Below are 15,717 nucleotides of genomic sequence, written 5' to 3'. Positions count from 1 at the left end.
TTAGGAGGGATTGAAAGAGACATCCGAATGAGGAATTCTGCAATGGCTGCTTGCCAAGAAATCAATCAAGTGATCTCTTTCAAAGTCTATCACTAACCTCGTTAAACTAGTGAGAAATGAAGCAGTGACTTTCTCAACCTCATTCCCTACAGGCTTCTGACACACTGAAGGGCTAATAGTGAGGAACACTAACTCTGCATCCCCCAGACATGCACTGACAGGTCACTGGCTAGGCTCAGAGATGCTGTGGACCTAATAAGGTCACAGAGATGAAAATAGCTATAGGGGTAATACCCCTCTAAAGACTTACATTATTTTCATATAGTTTGCTATGTAAAAATCAAATTAACTTAAGAAAATGTCAGCTTCACCTTTCAGGCTCCCAGCCTTTATCTGGCTGCCAGTTACTACCATGATGATTAGTCCTAATGAGTAGTAAACAACTGTTAGTAGGTGCCCTGAATCAGCAAAAGGAAAGGCAGAGTGGCAGAAGCCTTTGTTTAAAGCACAGGCACTCTAGAAGATAAGAAATCCCAAAGAAAGTGATAAGAAAGAATGCTATGTATCTGGTGCATTATAATTGTGTTCTATGCGCCTGGCTGCTGCAAGCAGGCATATATAAGGATTGCTACTACCTCTCTCATATTCAGAGTACCATTGTCTGATCATGTCCTGTTCTTTCCCATGTGATCACATGGATATGACTTCTCCTTAAAATGTCACACATGGAGCCACACTTCCAAGAGGAATAATAGAATTTATTTTCTAATAAGAGCATTAAACTTACAAACTACAGAAGAAATTGTCAAACAATTGGTATATACCAACAAAATCTCAAAGACCTACTTTCCTGAACTATATAGCACCAAATGCCTGCTATAATTATTGCAGCTCTCTGAATTAAAAGATTTTTCAATACAGCTGTTATAAAATATTGGTCCGCCCACCAACTCTTAATCTTCTGGAAAAGTTCCTTAACCTCCAGAGCCTTAGTAATTTTCCCTATAGATGAATTCATAATAAATTAAGAGTTAGTGATTTGATTAAAGACTTTCTAAGATGAAAAAGGTTCTTTTTTTTGTGATTATAATGTTCATTCAATATGACATCCACTCACATGCTGAGGTCCAGCACAAGGCCTATGCACTGTTTAAGACATACTTAATCCCACAGGGCTCTCCTTGCATAAATCAGCTTGTTCTCCACATCTTGCAGCACTAAATCATGAGTGAACAATGTTATCAAGAGTTAGAATTAGACATCAATTCATTTAATGGAAGCATCTAAACAGCAGTCAGAGAAATATTACTATATTACTAACCTATGACATATTGTAAATCATATTGAAGATTCAAAGGTTTCAGGAATATACTCCCTGAGACACAAATTCTTGACAGGCTTCTGAACATTTTGAATGTAGATAGTCAAGATAATATGAATCTGCATACTTTTAACTGTGCTGTTATCCTGAGAAGAATACACTAATTTCAATATGTTTCAGAGAAGCTGTCCTGGTTTCAGCCGGGATGGAGTTAACTGTCTTCCTAGTAGCTGGTACAGTGCTATGTTTTGAGTTCAGTATGTGAAGAATGTTGATAACACTGATGTTTTCAGTTGTTGCTCAGTAGTGTTTAGACTATGGACAGGGATTTTTCAGCTTCTCATGCCCAGCCAGGGCACCTGACCCAAACTGGCCAACGGTGTATTCCATACCACGTGACGTCCCATCTAGTTTAGGAACTGGGAAGGGGGGTGGGGCAGGGATTCGCCGCTCGGGGAGTGGCTGGGTGTCGGTCGGCGGGTGGTGAGCAATTGCCCTGCGCATCATTTGTACATTTCAATCCTTTTATTACTTACTGTTGTCATTTTATTAGTGTTATCATTATCATTATTAGTTTCTTCTTTTCTGTTCTATTAAACCGTTCTTATCTCAACCCAGCAGTTTTACTTCTTTTCCTGATTTTCTCCTCCATCCCACTGGGTGGGGGGGGAGTGAGTGAGCGGCTGCGTGGTGCTTAGTTGCTGGCTGGGGTTAAACCACGACAGAAGCTCTCTTTAAAAGTAGGAAAATAGTTTGATCTTTCAATAGGAGTATTAGTACTTAGGAGTTTTTGTTTGTTTTTTTTTTTTAATTAGACTAGAACATACAGGCATTGCTTTAGGATACATTTTTTTTTTTAAATCACATCTTACTATAAATAAGAAACACTATATAAGAGATTAATTAACATTAATCCCACACAATGAAATGACACAAGTTAAAGAAAAGTATAATGTGACAGACACATATTTCCTGTTTAGTTGGTTTAACTAAACTTAACCTAGGCAATATATTCGGACCAGCCCAGTTGTGATACAATATTTCACAAGGCATAAGTGGGTCCCCAAACTCTTTTCCATAGTGATAGAAGAGAGAAGCTCTTAGAAGGTGGTGAGAATTTCATTTTCTCAGCACATGTACATCCAGGAAAGCTTCACAAGAAATCTAAAATTTAAGGCTAAATCTTAAGCATTAAAAGTGTATGTGGATGTGTGTATTATATATTTTTTATATATATATAAATCTTTTTTATCAGTTATTCAATAATAATCAGCATACTTTGTTTTCTGGTTCAAATCCAGGCTGGTTCAAAATGAACAACTCTATTTGCCTTATTTTAATTAGCTTAGTAGTAAGATTTTGAAAATCTCTCTTTCAAATAAAGATGCAATAACCCAGAAACAACGACACAAAAATGACCTATGCGTAACTGCAGCTGCAGGCATTATTTCGATTCAGATATCTTTACCATACCTTAGGTAGAGGGTCATAGGCTGTGTTTTACCTCTCAATGAAGCTAAAACCAGAACTCTCTTTGATTTCACAGTATTATGAATAGAACTATAGTGAAAATTGCTGAACAATACTATCCTGAACAGCATGGATCCCAGTGTCCTTACTGGCATTGCTGTTGCTATAATTTTTTTAAATTATTATTTTATTTGGAGTAGTCTTCAGAAGTTCAGTCACAGGAACTTATACAAGCGCCTAATATATTGTACGAGAAGAAAATACTTGAAAAAATTTAGGCAAGGCTTAAGAAAAGCATCCACAGAAATATTTAGGTGAAAACTGGGACCCCAGCTCCCAAATTAACTTGAAATGTCTACTGAAGTTTCATTTAACACTGAAGGTACTTGTACTAGAAAGAAATATCAGTTTTTCACTATACTCGGCTCCAAAGATTTGAATACGTAAATGTAACTCAGTTTCAGTAGCATTGCTCAGCAGCTTTTCACATACATGCCTAGCTTGAATTAATTTTTGTAAGCTATTCCTGGTTTGAATTCATTTTCATAATGCTGTTCCAAGGGATATGGAAGATTATACATACTTAGAAGCATTTCTAAAATTGTTAATTTCCCAGTTTAGAAAGGGTTTTTTTCCCCTTTACTGAAAATTGGGCCTTTAATTTTTTGTTGTACCACTACTAGTTATGTACCACTATTTGGGGAACAATTTCAACAGCCTGAGAGATTCCTCACACTCTCCCATAATGAACATTAGAGCATCCTTGAGAATCACATGCCAGGAAGATAAACACCTTTGGTCAAAACTGAAAAATGAACCTGGGCCTCTCATACTACAATTAATTACTATAGTATCATAGTGACCATTTCAAGAAAGGAAAGCCCTGCTTGGTTTCCTTGGGACAAAGCTCAGCTTATCTATCAATCCCAAGAAGTTGAAAAAATGAGATTTAACCCCTACCAACAAGGACTTGAACATTTAGAAAGTGACCTGCAAATGCACACTGAGGGTCTGCTCCTGGTGCAGGGGCACCATGAGTTCCATCTAACGTTGATATATGGTCTTATTTTCTCTGGAAACCAGAATGCAGGTGTAACAGGAGAGAAGATGGACACCAGTGAACATGTGAGGATCTAGTGTTACAGACTGCATTTAGCACCTGGGGTGCCATAAAGAGTTCAGGGCCTCAGAAGCCATGAAGCACTGTGAAGTTTCCCAGTGTCTCCCAACAGGTCTCAGATAGAAGTCTCCTACTGGCAACCTGGCACCCCACTTTAAGGCATTAGGTCACCTATGGTCTGTTCAAGGAGCTGATGTGCCTCACACTATACCTAAAAGTGAGGTGTTACAACACCCCACATTCCAGTGACTGTCTTTTTTAGGAATAAGTCTCAACAGAAACAAGAAAAGCTGAGAGAAACAGATGCAGGGACACACAAAAGTGGTGAGATAATACTAGAGAGCATGCTAAGCAGTGATCTCTCCTGCTGAACTGCTCCTGCTGTCAAGCTTTTGGTAAGCCCTAAAGCAGACGAAATTTGTAATACAGGGCAGACTTTCCACTGATGGTAGCTGGAAGTGCAGGCATAACCAGAAGGGAAGATACAGCCTTTGCTGAAAAAAAAGTGTGTAGTAATAATGAAAATAGTAATATATAAAAGTAGTTAGTAAGTCACAGAAAAACTCAACTAAATATGTGGCACATTTTCCAAAGTAAAAGCCCTGTCCAATGTAAATATTACACTTCTCCTGTTGTACTTGTGTTTTTTCAAAAGAGTTAATTTGTCTTTGTCCTAAATGCTCACAGATAACCAAGGATATTTCGTAAGATTTCAGATTACTTCCTGTTCAACATAAGCTTTATTTCCCAAAATAAGCACAACTAGTGAGACAGGTGGTTTAGGAAACAAATCAGAGCCAGTGCAATTACAGCAAGACTTGACTTGCCTTCAGAATGTAGCCTGGCTATCTGCAAAACAGATTCTAATTTAAATCCTAGCGGGAAACTAAGAATTAGAAATGGTTATCACTAACATGCTGTTCCTGTGCACTACTTGATTTGGATTTGGACATGCAGCATTAGGATATAACTGCATGAAACAGTATAAATATATTAGCATCGTGCCTACCTTCATTTTATTTTTGCACATTCTTGCACATCCTCAACTTTACTCATGTAAATACACTGAAATCAAAGGGACTATTACTGTGATTAAGGTTAAGCAGATGCTAACATGACTGTCAAAATTGGACCCCTAAAAAACATATGGTTTCAACTCAAAAGGAGTAAACCCAGTCACCTCTGCTTTCTTTCTCCTCCCCTCATTTCTTTAAATTTTCTTTACTTTCACAATCTCCTTTTGTAACAGCACCCATGGCATATATGCTGCATGCCAAGGCAACAGCCTTGTATATTATTTTCTTTTTGCAAACCTACTGATTAAAGGGCTGAACTTAGTATTATATGTAGGGAAACACAGCTGAACATGTTTAATTTCTGTAACTGTGAAAACAGCTGTTATGCATGGGTAAGGTTGTGTATGTCTTAGAAGTTATATCTTCATTTAACAAAGAATATATAACCCTGTGCAAGACACTTATTCATCACCTTTATAAATGACTGCAAAAAGCAGTGAAGTATCTTGTGGCCCTCTCTGTGTCCTACACCTGTAACATGCCGAATCAGAAGTCTGTAGCTAGTACTATTACCAGCTTCAATGATCGAGCTAGGCAAGCAGCTCATGCTGAACATATCCTTTGCCCCATACAAGCCCCCAGTCCCACCAGCAGCCAGTGGCCCTTCATCATCAATACCAAGCATAGGCAAGCCATTTGAATATAAACTTTTCTTCAACTTGATGACCCTGCTACCTGAATCTTAACACCAATGCCAGCTCTAATCTCTTATCCTCAGTTTAGTGATATTTTCTTAGCCCAAACCTAAAAGGTTGTCAAGTGGGACATGCGAGCCTCAGGTCTTAGATTAGTGTAATAGCCCCTTTCTGAATTCACACCTTATTCTACCTGATTCGTATCTGCAGTCCAATGTTCCAATCTTAAATCTACACCATACATTCTTTCTAGTAACAAAAATTTGCCTTTACCACCACTTTTGAAACTGTACCTCACTCTCCATTAGCCCAAATTTCTTCTTCCCTTTACTGTATTCTACCCAGCCACTGAAGTCACAGACCAAAGTGCTGGCAGGTACCTGTCAGCGTCAGTCCTTAGTTTAGCCTGGCAGCACCTTTTGAATATATGGCTTACTCTGAATTATATCCATATCCCACGCACTGCCCTGCACTGCTTTATACCAGCACTTCCTTCCTTCACTTCATCTGTGAGCACCTTGCTTTGAATTAAAAGATGCATCTGAGTATTTTAATCTCTGCTGAGACAGCCTCAACCTTTCCCCTACAGTTACCACTTTTTGACCCTCCAACTAAAAGTAGCAGTGTAGCTCACGCAAGAAGCTTCAAAAATCATAAACTTATCCAAATTATTTTCTAACTTAAAAGTATTATGTTTTATTATGTGGGGTGGGGGAAATCAAACTCTCTTTTACTTTCATTTGAGACACAAAATCATACAAAACACTAACATATTGTTCTGTCACTTCCAAACAAGAGCACCATTTCAACCTGCCCTGTTCTGCTGCTTTTCTTGAAATCAAATAAAATTATTTCAGTAAGAGAGGGAGTATATGCTGTCACAGTACATCTGAAAATAGTGTGCACATTGGCCAGCAGTGAAAAGAGTTACAGTTGAAATACAGTAGAGATGTTTTGCTGCAAAAACTCATTCAGAAGGTATTTGCCAAGGAACAAGTCGGAAAGCCTTTCCTTGAATTCCTGAAAGATACCTACAATTACAATAGCAGGCATATTGCTTCTGAAGTCTGCAGTCACAGGTTTTCCTGACTTTTAGAACTACCCAATAGCTAATCCCAGTTCTGAGTGCAAGTGCCTATGCTTATTAATTGTAGTCAGTCCTGGAAATACACAGGCTGATTGTTCTTCCTAGTAATTCCACTTCCTCTCTTCCAGTGACCCTAGGGTATAGATGTGTACATTGATATGTATTGTCATTAATTCCTCAGTTTGAGGGTGACCCCTCTGGCCCCAGACCATATTCTAATTCTCTGTGTATTTGAAGAAGAGGTACAGGCTGGGCCTCTAGTAACCAAAACATGATCAATAATTATGTGGTTTGATTACAGTTCAAGTCTCATATAAAAAATATCCTAGATTTGGATTTACTTTATAGAATAGGCAAGAATCTTACAAATCTGCATGGCTACATGGACATTGGTGAAGTTTTGCTACTATGCCATCTTAGAACCTGCCACTTCGGATGGCTATGAAATGCATATATTATGATTTTTTAAAATGCTGAGTGTACATTGTCATGCAGAATATAATTTAATTGTTGTATCTGGTGTGAAGATATCTAGGTAGCTTCAGAGTAAACAAAGCATAATATGAAACCTGAATTAAAGTAAAACTCTCTCATGGAGTAACACATGTCTTTTCTTATTAACACAATGGCAAAAAAAAAAGGATTTTGATGTGATGGCATTTTAAAAATCAGAAACACTGACACTGCATTATAAATGATCCTATCTCTCTTTTTACTTTATATTCATGTAGTCTTAAGGATTTGTGATTTTTCATCTTCAGGCATTCTTAAGTATGCTTGAGAACTAGAATAAATGCAAACTTAGAAGCCTTCTTGAACCTTAAGACCAAGGTCACTAAGAATGCACTAGGAAATTCCTTTTAATTCCTCATGCACATTCTCTATTGTCATTTCAGCACATTTATGATAAGAATGCGGAACTGCCTGCTTTCAACGACGCTTCTACTTGCTATCTACTGGCTTGCCTGTCTCTATTAATAGTACATCGGATTTCAGAGGATAATACAGTCTGAAATGAAACTACCTCAGGATTAAAAAGATGATTCTCAGACATTAATTTAAAATATGAAGTAGAACTATTTGTTTTTAGCTTAAAAATTATTAAGGGGATTGGATTTAATGTGCTAATTTAACACATCGCAGTGATTTTATAAGCTGTAAATTTTCTTTCCAGAACACCTTGCTTCTGTTTCTTGAAGAAAACATTTCCTCTTTCATTTATCTGGATGTGAACACTATGTGAAGATAAATTACACACCAGAAGTTTCCACATACCATGGCACCCCCCACCTTCTGATACAGCAAGCTTAGAACTAAATTAACAGAAAGACCATAACATGTTAATAAAAAAGGGCAGGAACTTGTTTTTATCAATTATGCAGAGCAGTTATATTGAACCAGAGGATCGCAAGTATTTTGTCATGTATTTTGCATTCAACGAGACAGCCAAACAACCATTGTCAAAAAAGGAAGTCTACTGTTCATTTCTGAGGGTAAATATTTTAAAGCACTTATCTGATTTAGGATCACAAAACCCTAATGAAAATCAGTATGGTTTAACATGAGTTATTTAGTGCCTTGTTTTCAAAGGTAATTATGAATTAAGAGATACAGATAAGCATCCAGTGGGATCTTCTAAATACCTGACTGTCACTGTTTTCTACATGTAAATATTTTCTCTACATGTGGGGCAGAAAAGGAGGGAAAAAGAACAGTAGGTCAGTTAGATCTCCAAAATGTCACCCTATCTCAGCATAATTAAATTAGCTACAATAAAAGACTACAACTTGAAACACAGCAATAAACGTGACATTAAAATACAAGAGTAAATTGATCCCCACAATGAATTACACAACAATCCAGACACATGAAAAGGATCAGGATATGACACAATACTGATATCATATCATACACGATGTGGTCTTAGAAGCTAGCACAGGTATTAGTCCTTTGACCTTATTCCCTAAGAAGCATTTTTTTCAGGGTAAACTAAATATAAATCTTGAAGCTACAGAAATATAACAGCTCAAGGTTGTGCAAGTAACACTCAAACTATATACTCAAGAATCATAGTTTAAAATAACTTGATGAACCTGATTAGATTATGCTCCATCATGTGCATAAACCCAGAGCACCTAACACGTATTTTTGAATTAAAAATGCTGTCTCTAACCATTTGATACCAATGTTTCATAAGGCTTCTTGGTTGCCAACAATCGCATCCATCTGTAATTCTGGCAGCATGCTCAATCACAAGGTGTTTGGATCCTTTCATTTTAGGCATCATTGCCAGAGAAATACAAAAACTTTGAACTGACAGTGTGAATGCCTTCAGAAAGTACCTGTTAAAAGCTATCTGGATGGGACAATACAACATTGGGGAGAAAATAAAGAACAGAGGAAAGATTTTAATAACTCTAACAAAAGTCATACCTTTGCTTGAAGAAGTGAGCAAACATTGAAAAGCGTCATTACTAGTCAACAATAATGCTTAGTAATACTTCCCGAGGGAGACATATTGCAAATAACAGCACTACCTTATATTTCTTCCACATGGCTTAAAAACCATCTTCTGATTTCTCTCTCACATGTGTGCATATATATCTATATAACTGTACATACATATAATATAAATACACATGTACCAAGTATATACATATGTATAGCATACATATATATTGTACACACAAATATAATAACAAGACGTGTATAAAATATATATACACACATAATTGTTACTGACAAGCCCTCTGTGGTCCACTACAACTACTGAGGAGCAAAACCTACTGTGCTATAAAGTATTTTCTTTTTTTTTTTTTTTTTTTTTTTTGAAGGGGGAGGGGGTATTTGCTCAATGCTTCTGCATAACAGAACACATTTTCCTGCACAGTTACAAGGGAAGAAAGCCACAAAAACCAGTATGGCTCTTATTAAGAGCAAATCCATTAAGACAAGTTCTCTATCTTCTAGAAAACTATTGCAGCTCCAACCTTGAGTCTTTCTTCCAGGAGAATTAGGAAAATGTCTTCACCTGGGCAACAATTTTTCCAGCCTTCATTATCCAGAGCTTGAAAATGCTTACCAGAAAATGGAAATGGGCCTTCCTCTTAAGGGGATTATCCTGTGTGGTATTTATAGCTTGCCCTAGATATCTCTCCTCCTTTCTGCTCTTTATTGACAGAGCATCCTTATTTGTGCTTCAGATACATTAATTTGAGGCAATATGGGCCTAATTTTATGCATAGCAATGTAGACACAGGTAATGTTTTACTAAGGTGCCCAGGGATCTCACTGAAGACCTAAAATGAAGCCATGAAGGGAGAATAGACTATTTTATCAGATCTGAATCCTGTGAAAACCAGGGAATCCTATGGCCAAATGAAGAGTGAGTATTGGCATTAAACAGAAACCAAAATCATTCCAGTCAGTAAGGACATTTGTTCTGCTGTTAGGGGGGTTTTTTTCCTTGTATTTTCCTTTTTTCTGATGTGACAAACTTATTCCTTATAAATACTATAAGAAAATTAGTCTTAATCATTACTACTCCTCAACTCATGTTTCAGTAATATCTCTAGGGAGTTAACTAGCATATATTGGACTAGTCTGAAAGTGTTACATAGGCATATCACAATATTGGTTTATTTTTCTTGCTACCCACAAGTATATTATTTCAGAATTATTTAAGCAGGGAAATCTCACTGGGTTTTGTGTTATTTCTGTGCAAGTATCAAGAGATCCTTAAAATATTTTATCAGCTATAAGATTTGTTATCAGGCATGCCAAATAATTTTCAGATGAATGCATTTCCCTTTATTCCACTAAACAAACTCAGCCTAGTTACCTCCTGAATTTTAGCCCGCACAGAAATCTGATCCAGGGTGATTTTTCACTAGTCTATAGCAATATGTTCAACTGTATGGAATTCTCTAGGTGGAACAGCAGCCCCTCCAACATCACTTTTTTAATGAGCCTGCTTCAGCATCCTACGGACGTGGTCTACAAAGGCATAGTTCTCAAGAGTGAGGAGGTATGGACAGAAAAGGACAGAGGTGTAATGTATCTCTGCAGAAGGGCACTTCAGTAGGGAGCATCCTGGAAAGAAAGGAATACTGGTAGGACTAGGCTTGGCAGTGAGGTTGGAAGCAGTGGTAAGAAGGCAATGGCCAAGTGAATGACCACAGTACCCTCAGGAAGAGACAATCCCCAGCTTTGGCAGGACGCACCTGCCCAGCTCTCAGGGACTGCCATGTGAAGGAAACAAGGCGAAGGACTGAACAGCAGCTGGGCAGCTGCCTGCTGCAGATCCCTGCCCTGTCTGACCAGAATCTGCTCACTACTGCTCCGCTCCCCTCACCCAGGCCTGCCCCCACTGCTTCTTCCTGGCAGTGCTCCCAGCAGATAATCCAAAGCAACATACTCCTGCCTCAGGATACATACCCTACTACGCTCAGGCCACACTTCTAAATTTTAGAGCTGTCACTGTAAAGCATGTTAGCAGGAAAGTTATATATATTCCTCCAAGAATCAATGTACAGATGTAAAAGATAGATAAATCACACTTTATCAAATTTCTTTAATGAACTGTCAGCCAGCCACGATCAGATATAGACATAGCAAAATGTTCTGTTCAGTGTTTTGTGTTGTTAACTAAAAATAGAAAATTATTTTGCTAGCACTGATCCTGAAAATATTTTTCTATTCCTTACAAATGGCACAATATAGCAGAAGTCTGCCACCATTAAAAACAGTTATAGTAAAACTTTAAACACAAAATATGTGACAGAACAGTTTCTCCAGGTCTAATAGTTTTACAAGCTATATCAAAGCAGACTTGTACATGGAAGTGACCAGTATTTTTGCTATACCGTGCAGTCATAGAATCAAAGATAAAAACCCTGGGAATACAACATTTACTCATATACAGTATGCATTAAACACGTGAGTTTACCCATACTTGTTTATCACTTCCTTAGTGATATAGTTTTAAGTTTTCCCTCCATCCATTCCCTAGGTTTTTTATTCCATTTACATATTTAAATTTCTGTACAAAAGGAAGACGTTATGGACCTCTTGCTCTATCCTATGAGACCGATACTCCTCTCTGTAGATATATCTAACAGTCTTCCCTACTAGCTTTATTTAACCTGTTTTCAAGTTAAGGCATGTATGCTTCAGAGCTCTCTTACAATGATTCTAATAATCTTAGATTATACATTTGTCTATGATGTAATCTTCTTCTAGGTAATACCTTTCTTTACTATTTAACCTAAAAGGTTAATTCTGTGGGAAGATTCTAGAGTGTTAGTATCCAAATGTATTTTACTGGAATTCCAGATCTGTCCTAAAGTTCACTATTTGAGAAGTTTTACACCTGATAGGGGTGTACTTGATGTAATTCACAAGATGGCTAGCTAAAAAAAAATATCTGAGGCACAGTGATTCAGTCTTCCAGTAGTATTTTCAGTGCTTCTGAAGCCATGATAGCCACAAAAGAGCTTCTTTAAAAGTTTGTCAATTTTCCCTACCTATATTAGTAGGAAAAAAAAAAAAAGTTGACTATTCCTACAATTCCTGCTTCTCTCCAACCTTTCTGAATGTACATTTCTCCAAATACATCTCCATAAGCTAAACAGATTTACAGTGCTATCTCTTTCAGCCAGTAAGTTTTCCTTGTATTCCATAAAACCCGTTCCCTAAGACTATTTATTTTTGTTTGTTTTCCACTAAAATTTGCTTGCTTTCAAATACTTGTAGGATCACAGTTTTGGATAATAGAGAAGGCAGAAGTTTTCAAAATGCATTTGCTAGATATATTACCTTATGCCATGACACAGTGGAGAAATTGTAATACTTACTGTCAGCTGAATGTCTTCCATGTCAGGTGAAAATTCCCCCTTTCCTTGAATACAGGCTGAATCATGCCCCTAAAAATCAGTTTCTTTTTTAGAGCTTCAGGTTATCTAATTGTGCTGAATGAATACAGGCACAAGGCCTCAGTAAAGCAGTCTATGACAAGATAATTTTGCAAAACGTTCCTAAGTATTAGTTTCCTTTTTATTTCTTCCTCTGCACAGTTTGCCCAAAAAAAGACTAAATTCGTAGGAACAAAGCTCAATATTTTCACATTCACTTAAAGATGCTCAGGTTTTGCCTTTCTAGAAAAGTCCTAGTGAATATGCATATCAGAAGAGCAAATGAGCAGTGTTTAGAACCCCTACACTCAGTTTAGGAAGCACCTTGCTTTACCAGCTGTCACTGAGAGACTGAGCCCTGTGGGAAGAATTCTGTTCTGTCTGCAGCACTTCTCTCAGCTGTTTGGCCATGGGCTGCATCAAGGAGCATCCTCACTGCCAGCCACATTACAATCTCCAATGAGAACTGATCTAATTTCAGCAAGAATGGGCTTTATCTCTTTGCTGAATGTGACTGGAATAGATGAAGACAGTCAGGTCCCTACATAGTCAGTGCCTGCAGTGCCACCCAATAGTATATAATTGCAAGTACAGCAGCAATGGAATATTCAGATACAAGCTTGTCAAGGAATAAGAGATTTCTTAGCAAGCAAAAGTGCTTCATGGTATCAGGTACAGATATTGTTTGATGATACAACTACAATATACAGTGTTAGATGTCACAAAGTGACAGTAAAATCTAAGAATGGTGATCAAACCAGAAAAAAAAAATGGTTTGCATTAGAATAGAATACTTCAGCTAAACTAGTGAAACAGTAATAAATATTTCATTTTAAATACTATTTTTGTAAGATTAATTCTTTGAGGTTTCATGCAATTACTGCAGCTTTATAATTTCCACTTATTTGAAGCAATGTGCCACAGAATCTTCACTTCATATAAGAAGCTCAGTGTATGAAAGCCTCAGTTTACTCACCACAAAGCAGTTCTTAATCTATAAGTCAGCCAGCTGGTTGACTGCTGTCTTTGTGAACTTCAAATTATATGGTTCTCTTCTTAGTCTGGAGGAAATAAAACAATTCACCGTTTGTAAACACATTCATGAATTTTGAACACATAAATATGTATATAGTCTGCCATTACCTTAAGAAAGCATATAGTGCATAAAAATTAAATTCAGAACATGACCCCACCACTTTGACTACTGAAGCAGTATTTTCCGGCAACAAGATTGCTTTACAATTATTGTACATTAGTGCCAGTGTGAAATGATGTCAGTGTATGGCTATACAGTAAGACCCTGTAATTCAGAAAACTTAACTATGTTCTTCTGCAGTGTGACAGCGAGCAATGAAGATTGATAGTAACTGAGAGCGACATCTAATTTCAGCAGAATTTAGACCTTTCACCTGTCACATGTAGGAACACAGAATTTTTTTTTTCTTGCTTAAATATAAAAGACAAGTCCCCCACAAAACTTTTATATAAATTTCAATTATCAAGTTCAATTCACTAATCAGATTTTTTTAATAAGAATGAACAATGATAATTATTAGATGGATCCATTAGAAAAGAATATAATAATTTGTAAACTCAGATTTCTTTCTTTTTTTTTTTTTTTTTTTTAAATAGCTGCTTTAACTTGCAGGAGATAAACATATATCTGAATCACAGATAGAAGGAATTGGGACATATATCCAGAGAATTTTATGTGGAAAAACTGATAGAGCTGATCAACTCCCAGTTTCAAGTTTAAGGAAGATACTGCTTTTGGCATCAATCTTAGACTAGGCAACATTATGATACAGGTTAAAGGTATCATAAGATGTGCATTAGTAGATTTTCAAGGCTTTCATCACAGAGATGAGAAGAAAGCAGTCTTGTCAGTGCATTACATTCCACAATTAATTATCTACATGTGTGAAATTTTAGTCTAAATTAGCTGGACAGAATAAAAGCATCGATACTTTTATGACCTCCTGGGGTCTTCTACTGATGATATAAATTTTTGTCTTTTAACAGTTACGAAGTCAGCATTTACTGTGCAGGACAGACTTGTAAATACACTTACAGTCAGACAAAAGATTAAATATCTTAAGGGCCTAGTTCTCTTCTGCAGTGTATCGGCTTGGCTCCATTGATAATTCATCAATTCACACTGACTGATCAGGCTCAAGATGTTTTAAAGCCTAAAGTGACTCAGGAAGAAGTTTAGACAGCATCACCTCCCTCTGAAAAACTTCAGGTTACTGTAAATACAGCAACTCAGCCAAAAAAATTTTTAAAAAGCTAAGCTTTCTGATACTGTCTATAGTAAACAAGACTAAACATCCTTATTAATCCATTTAAAAAACCTTTAATTAGATGGAGAATATAGCAAGTGGATAATAATAGGGGTAGCTTGCTGTTTCTCCTTACCAGCTTCAAACTGTCGGTCTTCCCTTGTTTTCTCAGACCATTGCTAATGTCTCAGACATGGTTCTCATATATGACACCTAGTCATGATTTCGCTCAGTTGGCCTTTTCTTCCATTCCACAGAAAATTCTTTTTGGATTCTATAGAAGTTTCTTCTCTGACACTAGGTCTATTAGTCTTTGTGTGAAATGCAGTGAAATGTTGTTTGAAGCTGTAAGTGAAAACAGAATAAGAGAGACAAGGGAATTATATTTTATAAAAATCAAATTCTTGATACTTTATAGTCATGACTGATGGCAAACTACTGATGAATACTGAATGCCAGAGAAACCACACAGAACAAGACTAAAAAATAAAGCTAAGAAATAAGTGTTGTTTATATCCTTATGCAGTTAAAATGTACCTTATGCAGAATTAAGACCCGGCACAGTTTCCCTCAGTCATCATTTCTAATTTGGCCCACACAATAAGAAACAAACCAACCATACTATTTAATCCACGGCTGTCTGGTTCTATGCGTGTAATGAATTAATATTCTTAGTCCAGTTATGAAGAGTGCTTTCACATCTCAAATATGTTATCATAATTGATCCTAGCTGTCATATCTGTCATATTGATTAATAAAGAATCCATACCTGTCCAATGGCCATAGTAAATGGAGATCTTCTGGAATTGGAAAG

At 36.8% G+C, this 15,717-nt stretch overlaps 1 long non-coding RNA gene across 2 annotated transcripts in view; it reads right to left on the bottom strand.

Annotated features, from left to right (window-relative positions):
- Window positions 1-15,231, bottom strand: part of LOC142035460 (uncharacterized) — a 47,700-nt gene extending 32,469 nt beyond the window's left edge. Inside the window, exons 1-3 of one of the 2 annotated variants that reach the window (XR_012651891.1) lie at window positions 15,040-15,231; window positions 13,598-13,682; window positions 12,565-12,633 (exon numbers count right to left, since the gene is read on the bottom strand). This is a non-coding gene — a long non-coding RNA (uncharacterized LOC142035460). The remainder of the gene's footprint in view (window positions 1-12,564; window positions 12,634-13,597; window positions 13,683-15,039) is intronic. The other variant, XR_012651890.1, reaches the window with a different exon arrangement.
- Window positions 15,232-15,717: the final 486 nt, after the last annotated feature.

This window comes from Buteo buteo, chromosome 10 (genome assembly GCF_964188355.1).
Source record: "Buteo buteo chromosome 10, bButBut1.hap1.1, whole genome shotgun sequence".
Lineage (NCBI taxonomy): Eukaryota > Metazoa > Chordata > Aves > Accipitriformes > Accipitridae > Buteo > Buteo buteo.
Note: the sequence above shows the minus strand (reverse complement) of the source record. Positions and strands in the feature narration are given on the sequence as shown.